Source organism: Populus alba, chromosome 19, assembly GCF_005239225.2.
Source record: "Populus alba chromosome 19, ASM523922v2, whole genome shotgun sequence".
In the NCBI taxonomy this organism is placed as follows: Eukaryota; Viridiplantae; Streptophyta; class Magnoliopsida; order Malpighiales; family Salicaceae; genus Populus; species Populus alba.
The window spans coordinates 6,296,898-6,312,075 of record NC_133302.1 but is presented as its reverse complement, the minus strand read 5'-3'; the positions used below and the strand labels follow the sequence as shown (position 1 = coordinate 6,312,075).

At 33.6% G+C, this 15,178-nt stretch overlaps 1 protein-coding gene, 1 long non-coding RNA gene and 1 pseudogene across 3 annotated transcripts in view; all 3 read right to left on the bottom strand.

Moving 5' to 3' along the window:
• Positions 1-15,178, bottom strand: part of LOC118035587 (uncharacterized) — a 59,149-nt gene that overhangs the window by 12,027 nt on the left and 31,944 nt on the right.
• LOC118035572 (uncharacterized) lies at positions 2,246-6,335 on the bottom strand. Of its 2 annotated transcripts, XR_012168918.1 has the most exons (4): positions 5,929-6,335; positions 3,713-5,613; positions 3,164-3,409; positions 2,253-2,685 (listed from the first exon to the last, which is right to left on the bottom strand). It is a non-coding gene; the product is annotated as an uncharacterized lncRNA (long non-coding RNA). The 2 variants fall into 2 exon arrangements; XR_012168917.1 differs by having other exon boundaries at positions 2,246-3,409; positions 5,929-6,324.
• Positions 7,666-13,035, bottom strand: LOC118035585 (probable disease resistance protein At1g61300; annotated as a pseudogene).

Genomic DNA, 15,178 nt, shown 5'->3' with positions numbered 1-15,178 from the left:
ATAAATCCTATTATTATTTGGAGAACATCAGCTATGTAAATTAAGATATCATCTTATAAGTATTTTCGATAGCAAGCTATATTGAATGTATAAAGAAAATTCAAATTTCCGACCTTTATAAGAGATTTTTTTGCAGGGAAGACGACCCAATGCCATCTAAACAGAAAGACAAAGACAAAGGCTTAAAAAGCAGAACAAAAGTCCAGATCATGGGCTCAAATGGTTTCAGATGAAGATAAAATTTTCCAACTTGACAGAAGCAAATTAAAGGTTCTCCCTTTGGAAACCTTGATCATGTCGGATACCAGCAATGAGGAGAGACTAGTGATGATGGATCATGTTACGTAACTTTAATCATGTCCGATACCACCAACAATATTCCACCAGGTAATTAATAATTTCATTCAGATAGTTCATCAATGAATCTTACATAGCTGCTCATTTCTCATCAGTTGCGTTAATATGGTCCACCAAGTTTGACTTAGTTTGAAAGTGAGCCAACAATGCTACCAATTCCTCAGTCTCAAAACTAACCTTCTCATCCAACAACTGGCCTCCTCACCTCTTGAATATGAGCCAAACCATCATATAGACTTTATGCTCAAGGAATCGGCAACAACATTCGCCTCTCTCGGGTAATAATGAATCATGTAATCATAATCACTTAACAATGCTATCCATCTTCTTTGTCTTATATTCAGATTCTTCTATTGGAAGATATATTGAAGACTCTTATAATCTGAAAACATTTCACATGTCTTCCCAAACAAGTAGTGTCTCCAAATCTTAAGAGCAAACACTATTGTAACCATCTCCAAATCATGTGTGGGGTAATTTTGTTTATCTTTCTTCAATTTTCTCAAGGCATAAGCAATCACATTATCATTTTGCATTAAAACACAACTCAACCCAATTCTTAATGCATCACAATATACAATAAAGGCACTGGACTCTGATGGTACTATCAAAATCAAAGCCTCAAATATCCTTTTCTTCAACTCTAGAAAACTCTTCTTACACTATTTTGGCCACCACATTTTGACTTTTTTATGTGTGAACTTAGTCAATGAAGCTACAATTCGTGAAAAGCTCTTAATGAACCACTTATAGTATCGTGCTAAGCCCATGAAACTCATAATCTTAGATACTATAGTTGGTCTAGGCCACTTCTTAATTGCTTTCACCTTTCGTAGATCAACCTCAATCCTATTTTTCAACATCACATGTCCTAAAAATCCAACATTCGCTAACCAAAACTCATTTTTTAAAGACTTTTCATAGAACTGATGATATCTTTGAGTTTAAAGAACCAGTAACAAATGCTTTTCATATTCCTCTTCACTTCTCAAATTAAATACACCAAAATGTTATCAATGAATACATTAACAAATATATCAATAAATGGCCTAAAAACTTGTTCATCATCTTTATAAAGGCTATTAGTGCATTCATTAACCCAAATGACAATACTAGGAACTCGTAGTGCCCATAACAAGTTCTAAATGCAGTTTTAGAAATATCATCATTTCTAATCCTTAACCGGTGATTCCTGAATTGCAAATCAATCTTTGAGAAACATTTAGCTCATTATATTTGTTATGATAAATTTCCTCCAATTCATGCGTAGTTTATGCTCATGTGTCAATATATGTGAGCTGTTAACGTTACGTTTTGTGGTGTGCGTGTATCAGCACTTGCAAATTAGAAACATCATCAACATGGTTAACGAGGGTTTGGGCCCATTATAGCACAAAAATGCTCGTGAATTATACCAAAACTACTAGCTAATCAATCACCAACATGGTTAAAGAGGGTTTTGGATCAATATTTGATGGCAACGAATCAGCAAGAGGAGATATGCTTCTTTCCAAGTCCTTAAATAAGAGCTATCAATATTCAAGAGCACAGTAAATCAAACGACTTTGAGTTGCATTACTCATTAGCACTTTGATAGACAAATTAATATTTTTAAAACAAATAATAAGTAAACAGAGCAATCAATAAAGTAAAAGTAGAAGAAGCTATAATGTTAATGAACTGAAGCATATTATGATTAATTTATAGAGCACGCTTGATCACGGATTTGTTTTAATAATCTCTGAGCTATACAATGCTTTCATATGTGCAATTGGTAAGGGCAACATAAGAACAATGCCGAACAGAATCATACCTCATTTGCTGCTGAAGAAGCGTTTTTTGGAGTTGAAACGATTGAGTCAAGATCAGCTCCCACAAGTTAGGAAGTTAGTAGCAAATAAAGCTGCTGTAGAACAACTCTTATTCTATTAAATCATGTCATTATTTTTCTGCGATTAGTTATCAAAACTCTTGTCTAAAAGAGTGATTCAATCAATAAAAATAGTAATGATTTTGAAGTCTCAAAACAACCCTTTATATGTGCTGGTTTTCTCTGTTTTTTGTGTCTCTATTCTGCTAAAAACTACACTGCATCTCCCTATCCAAACCCTGGTGCATTTATGATAGGGGATTCATTGAATATGCGCCACGCTGTAACTGGAGGAGGAATGACTGTGGGACTTTCTGATGTTGTTCTACTGCGAGATCTTCTTAGGCCTATCCTAAAGCATGAGGTTGGATCAGGCATCATCTTCCCTGTACTAAAGGCAGAAGGAATTAGAGCAACATTCTTCCCGGCAACCACGCCTGCTTACTACAGAACTCCTCCTGTCCAATTCACCAATGATAGAGAAACAGAGAAATAGTTGTTTTATTTATTGGTAAAGGAACCGATTCTTATCAACTGAATTTATGAAGCATGAGGAACAACATGAAGAAACATGAAACAATCCTCATGATGTACCACATGAAACGAATAAGATGAATCTCAAAATTGTATCTCCATTGTATTTTGAGTTTTCCAAAATAATAATAATAAAAATAATATATATAAATGTTGTTTTTAATGATCATGAATCCATTTAGTTAAATAACGTTGAGAAAGGGTTTTGATTGTTATTGCACACAAACATGAAAGAGCTTTGTCTTCACGATTTGACTCCAGAAATAGTCATCCGATTCCAGATGAAATATATATTGATAAAAATAATAAATAAACAGAGCAATCAATAAACTAAGAGAAGAAGAAGCTATAAGGTTTCGAAGATAACAATAAAAATATGGAGTGTGAAGGCATCAAGAAAACCTTATATCTGAAATTGCCAGAAATGGATGAGGTGTTCCTCTCTAAACGTTACACTTGTCTTCATCTTCAGTTTCCAACTTCCTCAAGTATGCTACTTCTTTTCCTTTAACTGTTACTGGAGCTGCACGCCAAACACCAAATCCATCGAGTCCCGGTTGCTGTAGTACGAGGATTTGCAGGTGAGGGAGTTTAGGCAATATCCCGGTAGGAAACATCTTCTGACCGCATGCATTGAGTCCAAGATACCTGAGGTTGGATAGACATTCCATGGCTTAAGGAATCATTTCAAGTGCAGTACCATAGAGATCCAACCTCTTTAGTGCCCTAAGCTTTTTTAATGATGGTACATGTCTTAACATATCACAAGCAATGCAATGAGCAATGAGCAACAATGCAGAGACTCACCAAATCCAAAGACAAAATTAGGCAAATTCTCAATGTGCAAGATAGATAAGGACCTTGAGCCCATGCAATTTTTTGAAAAATGATTCAGCAATAAATTTCAAGTATTTATTAGTGCATGACAGTAGAGTTGAAAGACTGGGACACCTTGGTGAATAGCTCGAAGGAATTTCTTCAATTTGGTTTTGTATTGGTGAAACTCTTACAAGATTCTCTGTCCACTCCTCTGTATCTGGCAATTCATTTAATTATGCACCTGATTTAACCATGCCTTGAGAGTTCTCTTGTTGTAGTTGGATGGCCATGTCCCTAATCAAGTCATGCATCGGGACACAGCTATGATCACCATATCTTGTAGCACTTTCCAATAAGGAGACATTTTCAAGTTTATTAAGCATCGAATGGCCTTTGTAAACTTCTGCCACCCTACTCTGCCGTTTTATCACTCCCTCATCAGTCAAATAAGCTATCAAATCCTCTCTAGGGAATACATCCTCTTCCATATCATCTTGCCTAACTCTTGATTGCCTCAGGTCCTCTAAAGCATTCCTCCGCTCGTTTATGTCATCCACCCCCTTCATGGCTCCAGCCATTGGTAGAATTCCTAGTGGCAAACCATCACACTCCTTTGTGATAGATTTTGCAATTTGTTCCACTTCTGGACAAAGTGTTATGTCATGTCCGAGTCTCTTAATAAACAAAGTCCAAGCCTTTTCCTCCAAAATAGGCTTCACTTTGATTATGTGTAGGGTATCCATCTGTTGACAAACCTTTTTTGATCGAGTTGTGGGAATAAGCTTGCATCCTTTTTTGATCCCTGCATCTGTAACTCAATAGTGTTCCACAAATCATCTAAAATCAAAACCCATTTCTGTTTCTTCATTAATTCTTTTCTCATTTCAACTGCTCTGTGCCGCTCCTCGTCTTCATTAAAAAGATTTAAACCAATACATCTTCCGATACTGCCCGGCAATTTTTTAATGCTGGTATCTTGTGAAACAGTAATCCAGTAAACATGAGAGAAAGTATCTGGTCTACATAGAAGCTGATTATACATATGCATCACCAAAGTTGTCTTACCCACTCCGCCCATGCCATAGATTCCAATACTTGAAACTTCATCGTGCATCAACCAGGACCAGATAGTCTTCTTATGGTCTTCGAATGCTTGACCCACCAACTTAGTCGTTGGTAGTGCATCATCTGCTTCAATCTCATTTGTGTTGCATGCAAGCCCTCCAGAAGAGCTAGCTCCTCCACCAGGCTGCGCTAATCTTCCTCTATAGTTCTCCACATCATCATCATCCTCTTCCACTGGTTGTGTCCTCACTCTTACCATGTTCTGCACATCATTCATAATTACATAATTGTTTACCGATGGAGAACAGAGTTGATCGTAATGCCTTCCAAGTCCAAGACACAATTGATCAGTTGGTTGGGATGAATCTCCTCTAGGCTCATTTTGACTAACTGATAGCCTCTCAAGAGAGCTCCTCTCTCAAAATGCTGCATCAATCCCATGGTTTGGTTTTCTATGTTATTGTGAGTGACGTTATCATCCACAAAAAAAGAACAGAGATCACAGATTCCTCGTCCGCACTCTTGACTTGCTTGCTCGGTTATTGGTCTAGTCTCCGGTGCAATATCCACAAGTTCAATCCCTCCAATCAAGTCATTTGCCCATGCAAGTTCTCCAGCGAAAACAGCTTCTCCTTGTTGTGCTATTTCTACATGTATCACTTCATTGTTCTGTTCTTGTGAAGAAGTTGAAATTGCATTAGTGACCTCGTTATTGCTTGAGCCTGCTACAGTTTTCAGTTTTTTTTCCAGAGGGCCATCGATTGCTGCAAGGGCTGCATTTTGAACTTCTTCTGGAACATTTTTACAAATTTTAACATCACGCCCTTTCACTCCTGACAAATGCCATTTGATCCTCGAAATGGAAGTATCCTTGGCAAATGGATGCCCACAAAACTCACACTTCACACTACCATCATTCATATCTTCAACATGTCGCCAAAATGGATCATTTGATCGAACCATTTGTCCTACAGAAAGAAAAAAAAATCAAGATATTGAATAAAATTAATGGAAGTTATATTAATCGGAAAAGGAAAGGTTTAAAACAAAAATAATAAATTAAAAACAGAAAAAGAATTGTAAAATAAATAAATAAATAAATTCAAGGTTAGGGTCAATTCAGAAAGAACTCCACAAGGCATGAAGAAACTATTGATGATCCTAACTCCAAAGTTTCTCAATACAATAAGTTGTATTTTGCTTGAGCTTCAAATAATAGTTACACAAAGTATAAATAACAAAAACAACAGCAAAATGAAGAAGATAAAGTACAAATAATTTACCTGGATTCCAGATGTTCTCCAAGTGCTGGTTTGCTTAAGCAGTATTCAGAAAAAAAGAAAAAAAGAAAAAAAAAAAAACCACAAAGCACGTGCTTGTAAGCCCTCCAGAAGAGCTAGCTCCTCCGCCAGGCTGCTCTAATCTTCCACTATTTTTCTCATCAACTGGTTCTGTCCTCACTCTAATCATGTTCTGCAAATCATACATAATGACATCTTTGCTTAGTGATGGTGCACAGAGTTGATCATAATATCTTCCATGGTCAAGACACAATGGATCTGTTGGTTGGGATGAATCTCCTCGAGGCTAATCAGCTTGATTAGTTGATTCGAGGCCGCATGCACAAGCAAAAAGGCACTGGCATGTATGGAAATGAAGGCCCTGTTTGTTTGCTGAAAGTAGTTTTTTTTTTTTAAAGTGAATTTTAGAAAAGTATTTTTTAATATTTGGTAGTGTAATGAAAAATAAGTTGGAAAATACTTTCTAGTGTTTGGTTATGTCATGGAAAATAACTTATTAATATTTTATTTTTCTCAAGTTTATTAAAATAATGAGGAACAAATCTTACAAATTAAAAAGTTGAAATGAGAATGAAATTGAAAAAAAATATATTTTTCATAAATTATCTCAAATAAAAATAAATAATAGAGATCAAATCTAAAAAATTTTAAAAAAAATAAAAGATGAAGAAATTAAAACAATAATAATCAACATTTCATAAAATTATTTCAAATAAAATAAATAACAATCAAAAGAATGAGGACCAAATTTGATAGATAAAAAATTTCAATAAAAAAATGATAAGGAAAAGGCAAATAGTAATTATAAAAATAAGGATCAAAGTTAATATAAAAAATAAAATTTTAAGAGATGAAATTGAAAAATAAATATTCAAAACAAAATATATATATAGCAATCAAAAGTTTGAGGATCAAATTTGATATAATCAGCAAATAATGACATTTCTAAATTTTTCACAACTTCCGGAAAGTATTTTCCCCCCAAATTTTTCAGGAAAACACTTTCCTGAAAACTAGGCCAAATTTTTCTTTTACTGAAAAGTGTTTTCTATTGACCAACTTTCCTACTGGCAAACAAACACAAGAAAGTTTGGAAAGTGATTTTCTAGAAATCACTTTCCGGAAAAACAAACACAGCTAAATGAAAAACACTTTCCTGAAAACCAAGTCAAATTTTTCTTTGACTAAAATTGACCGGAAAGTGTTTTCCATTGACCGGAAAGTGTCTTTCGTTGATCGGAAAGTATTTTTCGTTGACCAACTTTTCTAATGACAAACAAACATAGAAAAGTTTGGAAAATAGTTTTCCGGAAACTTCTTTCTAATAAACAAACATGAGAAATAATCATAATTTAAGCTGCTTTGGAGTTCTTATATAATTGTACATGACATACATTTTGAAGCTCCACACATCAGTCAAGGAGTTCGTAGTTCAACACTATATATATATGCCTCTCTTTCAAAAGATCTCAGAATCGAACTTCTCCATCATAATCCAACATCATTAGCTTATCTGCTATCCCTTTGAAGAGAAGAAGATTTCGAATCAGTACATTCATTCCCATCTGTAGGCATCTTTCTCAAACATTAAGGAGAATTACTTCTTGATTCTGAGTTTCCACTAAAAAAAACCCTTATGAACTAATTAATCTCTTAGTCCTTAAATTAGTTTCCTCATTGTTTTCACAAATTGTAAGAAAAAAAAATGAAAAAATAAAATAAAAAAAGGAAGAATAAAAATATGATCTTAAGCTATACATCTAACACTCACTTGAAAGAAATTGATAACCATGCAAGCAGTTTACATGTCAGTATTTGATAAGGGGTGAGAAATATTGGAGACAAATTAGAGGACACAAATAGAATGTATTAGGTGAATTGCCCGTGCGGTGCCGCGGGTTATAGCATGAACTGGGCAAAATCTAAAAGCATTGAGATCGAAATAAAAAGCAAAGATTTGCATGTGGCTAGTGAAGTAGACTGATGCTGACAAATGGAACTCCATGAAGAACAGCTAAAATAGCATGGGATTTTGACGGTGCCGCTCAAAAGTGCGGATGCAAGGTCTGATGCCCAGCAGGTCTCCTGTTGCGAGGAAAGAGTGTTAGCTTTCATCTAAAAGATGATAGTTATTGCCAGGCCAACGCTTAGGGAAAGCAAGGTAATGTGCAAAAAAATTGGAGCAATTAGTTGTAATGTTAAAACTTTGGAAAGCAACTAAAAAAGACTAAAAGCTATTTGAGGCAACACAAAGCCAACCAACATCACCCCTACAGAATGGGATAAAGCTCATAATCATTTTGGAAAAAATAAAATTTTAATATGATAATATTAAAAATAAATTTTAAAAATTAAAAAGTATTATTTTAATATATTTTTAAATAAAAAATACTTTTGCAATGAAACATGTATCTTCATGTATTGTGGATTAACCAATCTTTTTTAGTTTTCTTATATTGTTCATAAAGACTGAAAAAACTTAAAAATAAAATTTTAAAAATCATGAGAAAAAAAAATAGGATGAATTTTTATTGAGGAAAATAGATAGAGGTGTGGATATATTTATTCTAAATATATCCTTATAAAAATTTCAAAATTTCAAGTATTATCATTCTACTTTTAAAGTGTCTTCTCTCTCTCTATTTTTCTTTTTTAATTTGTATTATATATTTTTTAAAAATAATTTATTGCTAGTTAATGATATAAGATGATTTTATACTAGTGAATAGATCTATTATTTTATTAGGTTAATAAATCAATATAGTTTTTTTTTTTTTTATGGAATTTTTCATCTTAAAGATACTCAATACGACGAATATATAATATTAATTAAACTTCAAATTATAATTATTTATCTATCCAGTTAAAAAAAATATATAACAGTTCAATGGTTCTTAAAAGATAATGAAATATATAAAAAAAAATGAAAAATGTTATTTATGTTAATTGTAAACACACGATATAAATAAGAAATATTTCATATTAATAAACGCTTAACGAGTCCAATCAATCAGAAATTAACATGACAAAAGATAATGCTTACCCTTTGTTCTATATTATATATATTTTAAGGGCAGAGTAGCCTCCTCCTCCCGAAACATTACAAAAGGACTAAGGACATCCTTCGCATTAGGATGCTCCCACTCCACTACTCTCTCCCACCATTCTTTTGGCCTTGCATTGATTTCTCTAAGAGAAGGGGGAGGGGATAGCTTGCCATTTTCAAGCAACGGAAGACAAATTGCCATCCTCTTCAGCTTCTCACAATTGATTACACTAATATCTTCGAGAGAATTGCAAATCAATTTTACGCTACAAATGCTTTTCAATTCTGGTAACCAACACAAATTCAAAGATATTAACTTTGGGAGTATTAATTCCGTGATGGAATTGGAGGTGCTGCTTTCTTCCTCTGTTGTTCCTATTATCTCCTCCATTTTCTCACAGTTAATAACATCAATCAATTCCAGGTTTGGGAGCAACACAAGTGGGAACAGCTTCTTCATATTGTTACATCCAACACAATAAAACTCTTTAAGACCAGAAAACATACCCTTATATGATGGTAATGGTGGTGGAGCAGAGCAGAACCAAGAAGATGAAACCAAGCTCTCCATGCTATTGCAATCCCGAATGCTGATGCGCTTCAGTTCAGTTGCATTCTCTAATGACAAAACATCACATAAACTTCTTGCATCGATGAATTGACAAACCAGTCCTTGAATGCCATTTAAGAACTTGACCAGAAAATCTCTATCTTTGTTAATACTCAAATTACCCAACGCAACTGTTTTACTTGGAAAATCATCAATGCATTCCCAAAAATCCATCATTCCTACTGAAATTCTGTATGTGCTCAATGATTGGATCCCATCCCGAGATCTGAGATACTCCACGAAGTCAGAGAGACCTTTGAAATGGCATCGCAGAGTTTCCAAATTTCTCAAGGATCCTACTTCCTTTACTTCAACTGTTATCCTTCGATAAGAATCCACAAAACACTCTTCTAGTACAAAGACTTGCAGGTGAGAGAGTTTTGTTAATATCCCACTAGGAAACTCATTTTTACAACATCCAGTCATTCTAAGATACCTTAGGTTGGACAGACATTCCATTCCTTGTGGCATCTCATCAAGAAAAGTATGAGAGAGATCCAACCTCTTCAGTGCCCTGAGCCTCTTTAATGATGGAACATGACTTAAGTTCTCACACTTATTGAGCAATAATGCAGTGAGACTCACCAAATCAGAGACAGAGTCTGGCAAATTTTTAATACCTGTGCAAGCCAGATCGAGGACCTTGAGCCCATGCAATTGAATGAAAAATGAATCCGCGATAAATCCCAACCTTTCATTATCACGTAGAAATAAAGTTGACAAATTTGGACACCTTGGTGAATGGCTGGAAGGAATTTCTTCGATCTCGTTTAGCATTAGTGAGACTCTTATGAGATTCTCTGTCCACTCCTCTGCATCTGGCAACTCTTTTAATTGCGCACCTGCTTTAACCATGACTTGAGAGTTTTCTTGCAGTATTTGGATGGCCATGTCCCTAATCAAGTCATGCATCTTGACACCTATACTGCCATCATACTCCATTTTAACACTTTCCAATAGGCAGACATTTTCTAGTCTATTAAGCATCGTGTGACCCTCGTCAAATGCATCTCCCCTGCTCCTCATTCCTTAAATTATTCCCTCATCGATCAAATAACCTATGAAGTCCTCCCTTCCAATCTCACAATCTTCAGGAAATAATGCACAATACAAGAGACACTGTTGTAGTGCTAAATCACCTAACCGATCATAACTAAACCTCAGTAACTTGAATACTTCATTGTCCCTAAATTTTGATTCTCTCAATTTGTTCAATGTATTTCTCCACTCATGTAGGTCATCCACTCCCCTCAAGCTTCCTGCCACTGTAATAATTCCTAATGGCAAACCAGCACATTTCCTTGCAACAGCGTTCGCAATTCCTTCCACTTCTGGTGAAAGTGCTACATCACGTTGAAGCTTCTCCATGAACAAAGTCCAAGCTTCTCCATTAGAAAGTGGCTTCACTTTGATTTTGTGCTGGCAAGCCATCTGATGACAAACCGTTTCTGATCGAGTTGTCATAATCAGCTTGCATCCTTCCAACTTTTCAGGAATTCCCACTTGGTGTAGCTCAAAATTGTTCCACAAATCATCTAAAATGAGAATCCATTTTTGTTTCGTCCTTAGTTCTTCTGACAATTTGGCAGGTCTGAGCTGAACATCATCTTCCCTTGAAAGATCTAGATGAAGATGTTTAGCAATAAGATTCTGCAATCTATTAATGCTGAAATCTTGAGACACAGTCACCCACCAAACATTGTCACAAATATCTGGTCTTTGTAGAAGCTCATTATGGATATGTTGCAGTATTGTGGATTTACCAACTCCCCCCATCCCATAAATGCCAATGGTTGAGACTTCCCCATCCATTAACAAAGACCATATCATCTCCGTATTCTCTTCGAATGCTTGACCCACTGGCTTTGTAGAGCTAGTAGGTAATGGAACTCCTCTAGTCTTGTTGTATTTCAGACTTTCAGAAGATCTAGCTCCAGCACCAACCTGCACTGATCTTCCACTATTCTCCACATCCTCCTCCACTGGTTCTGTCCTCACTCTAACCATGTTCTGCACATCATACATAACGACATCATTGTTTACTGATGGAGCAAATAGGTGGTCATAATATCTTCCATGATCAAGACACAATGGATCTGTTGGTTGGGATGAATCTCCTCGAGGCTCATCAGCTTGATTAATTGATGGCCTCTCCAGATGCTGCACTTGCTCTGTTCTCGGTATAGTTTCAGATCCATCATGCAGACGCTCCACATCCTCATCTTCCTGCATTAAAAACGTAGAGATTTTATTCAGCTGTTGCTCCTTTGAAAGGGCAGAGTGCATCTGAACCCAAGTAGCATCAGCAAATTGATCCACTAAATCTGTTCCTTGTGTTGCTTCTCCTCTATTCTCATGAGCATCCACACTTCTGTCAACATGCTGAAAAGATCCTTCACCAGTGTATTCCATTCTTGAACTTGCTATGCTTTTATGTCTTTTGTTGCCACCATTCATAGCTAGGAAGGCTGCTTCTTGAACTTCTTTAGGCACCTGACCACAAATGCCAACACCATGCCCTCTCTCTCCCGAAAAATGCCATTTGATCCTCGAAATGGAAGTATCCTTGGCAAATAAATGCCCACAAAACTTACACTTCATGCTTCCATCATTCATATCTTCAACATGATTCCAAAACGGATCATTTGGTCTAACCATTTTGTCCTATAGATCAAAAGGGTCAAAATATTGAATAAAAATTAATGGAAGTACATTAATTGGAAAAGGAAGGTTGAAACTAAAATAATAAGTTACAAACAGCAAAGAAACTATGAAGAAAAAACAATGAATTCAAGGTTAACTTGGGGTCAATTTAGTATGAACTCCATAAGGCATGGATTGTTACAACTGAGAAAGATCAAATTATTTATTTTTGGAAACTGTTGATGATCCTATCTCCAAAGTTTCTCATTATAATTTCTACAACTTGTGTTTTCCTTGAAAGATTCAAACCAGAGTTACATGTGAAAAACAAAAAGAAGAAGATGGATTATAAATAATTTACCTGGATTCAAGTAGTTCTTCAAGTGCTGGTTTGCTTAAGTAGTATTCAGGAAGAAAAACAAGATCAGAGAAGAATATATGGTTTAAAAATAACAAGGAAGTTGCAAGATGTTGAGCTCCAGATGATCATCGGAAAGGTTTAAGAAATTTGATGAGGGAAATTGGAAATCAATGGTATAATGAGATGAGATTTGGAAGAGAATGTTACAGTAGCAAAGATTCTTTTATTGTTTGACAAGAAGTTGCTAGGAAAAAAGCCATAACTTTCCTACCAAAGATCATATTACAAGAGACAACAAGTTGCTGTACACCTCTATTTCGCTTTTCTTTTGTCTAGCGCTGCATATAATTAAAATCTTCAACAAAAGAATCAGAAGCTAAAAATTATTTTAAAAAAAAAACATTTTCTGACAATAATGCCAAACACTTTAACTCGTGGACCCACCCCATTGTTGAAACTTTGAAAAAAGCTGACCAAAGTCTAGGACTTCGATAATACTTAAATAATAGTAATGTTCCTACAATAACAATGACGTTACATAACTTAAAGAATATATATATATATATACATAACTTAAAGAATACACACACACACAAAGCAGCACAAATAATAATAATAATTTTGGATGCAAAACACAGGCTGCAACGCAGATAAATTGAGAACGCTAGTTTCATTCATCAAAATTATAAGTTATTCCAACTTTCTTTCTATCCCAAGAAATTGAGAACGCTAGTTTCATTCATCAAAATTATAAATCCTATATTTAGATAAATTAGTATAAGGACAAAAATCCTAGTGCAAAATACCTATAAACTATATTATAAGATATAGAAAGCTAACGTGTGGAGTCTGTGGGCCCATCCAATGTTCAAACTTTGAAGAAGCTGCCAAGAAAATGTACACACATGAATATGAGAAAGAATATTATATTTCAAGTTTCTTTTAAAAAAACATTTTTTACTTAAAATAATATTTTTAATTTTTTTTTATCACCTCAAAAACAATTCAAAAATATTAATAGCAGACAATCACTTGATACACTTTTACAGGCTTTTGATTAGCCTCACTCATCTTAGCCCTGTTATTGTTTAATGGTTGCCCTCCCTGGAACAACCAAACCAAACCCCTAGCAAAAATAATAATAATAATAATAATAATAATGCTGTTGAACCATGCTTTTAAAATAACTTGATATATTTTTAATTTAATTTTTTTTATTATTTTCACATATTAATGTTCAAAATAAATTTAAAAAATAAAAAAAATATTATTTTAATATATTTTTAAATTAAAAATATTTTAAAAAACAATTACTGTCATAATATCAAATATTATTTTAGTCACATCTTACCTGCTTTTCCGGTTTTAAAAAATAATTAAAAATAAAATTCAAGATTTGTGTTTTTTTTGGCAACATGATGCACTGCTGTTATACCTGCATTTAGCCAATAAAAATAATAAAATTGTTGTTTTTTTTTTATGGTTAACCTCCTTAACAAACGAGGTTTTAATTAACTCGGATTGTTGGAATAACTTAATCTTATGACAAAGTTTGTTTTTAAATATATATTCTCCAAATCCTTACTAAATTATCAAAATAACTTTACAGCATTTTCAAGTTACTTAATTTATTTGGTTTAAGATAATTTTTTAATATAATACCATAACTTAAGAATTATTTATTAAGTTAATTCAGATTAATTATTTTATTAAAATAATATCATTTCATTTTTTTTAGTAATCCAATTAGATATGAACTAGTTTGGTTTGATTCATCGATTAAATTCCACCCAATCAATATCTTATTTAGTTTAATTACAAATCCAATCCAAGTTAAATTTTAAATTTTAAGTTTTTAAAATAAACACGGTTTAACCTAAAACTTTGAAGTGTGTAAACTTTCACACTCGGTGTGTGTGTATATTATTCAACCAAATAATTGCTTGTGCCATATATGTGTAGAGCTTCCTAGTATTAAAAATCTTAGATTATCAAATAATTAAACTTTTAATCCAAACCAATAAATTTTATGTGTCTATTTTAAATTTTGGTTTTAAAAAAGAAAATCAAATTAATATATCAAACAGTACCTATAAATCTTTTATATTACAGATTAGCTATAACCAGTGCACCCATTTATCATTCTTAAGGTCAATATTTGAAAATAAATGAATAAATAAATAAAAGCTACGTACCAATATTTAATTTAAGTAACCTGAAAGACTGCTAATTTAGTTTTTTTGATATTAAAAAGGTGTATATTGTTACTCTCTGCCTAGTGATGAGGCAAATATCAGGTCTTCTATCTGCATAATGGTTAGATGTGGAAAGGGAAAGAGGCAATTTTTTTTTTTAAAAAAAAGCAAAACACCTTGAATTACGTACTATTTTTATATAGTGATTCTCCAAGTCTCTTAGCTTTTCTTGTAATGAAAATTAATAACCTTATAATATCTTTCTTGTGGATGCTCTGTCGTTGCTAAATTAAAATATCTTTTTTTATCTACAACTATGTGAAACTTTTTAAAAATAAAAATATCAAAAAAGATAATGTTTTTAAAAAATATTAATT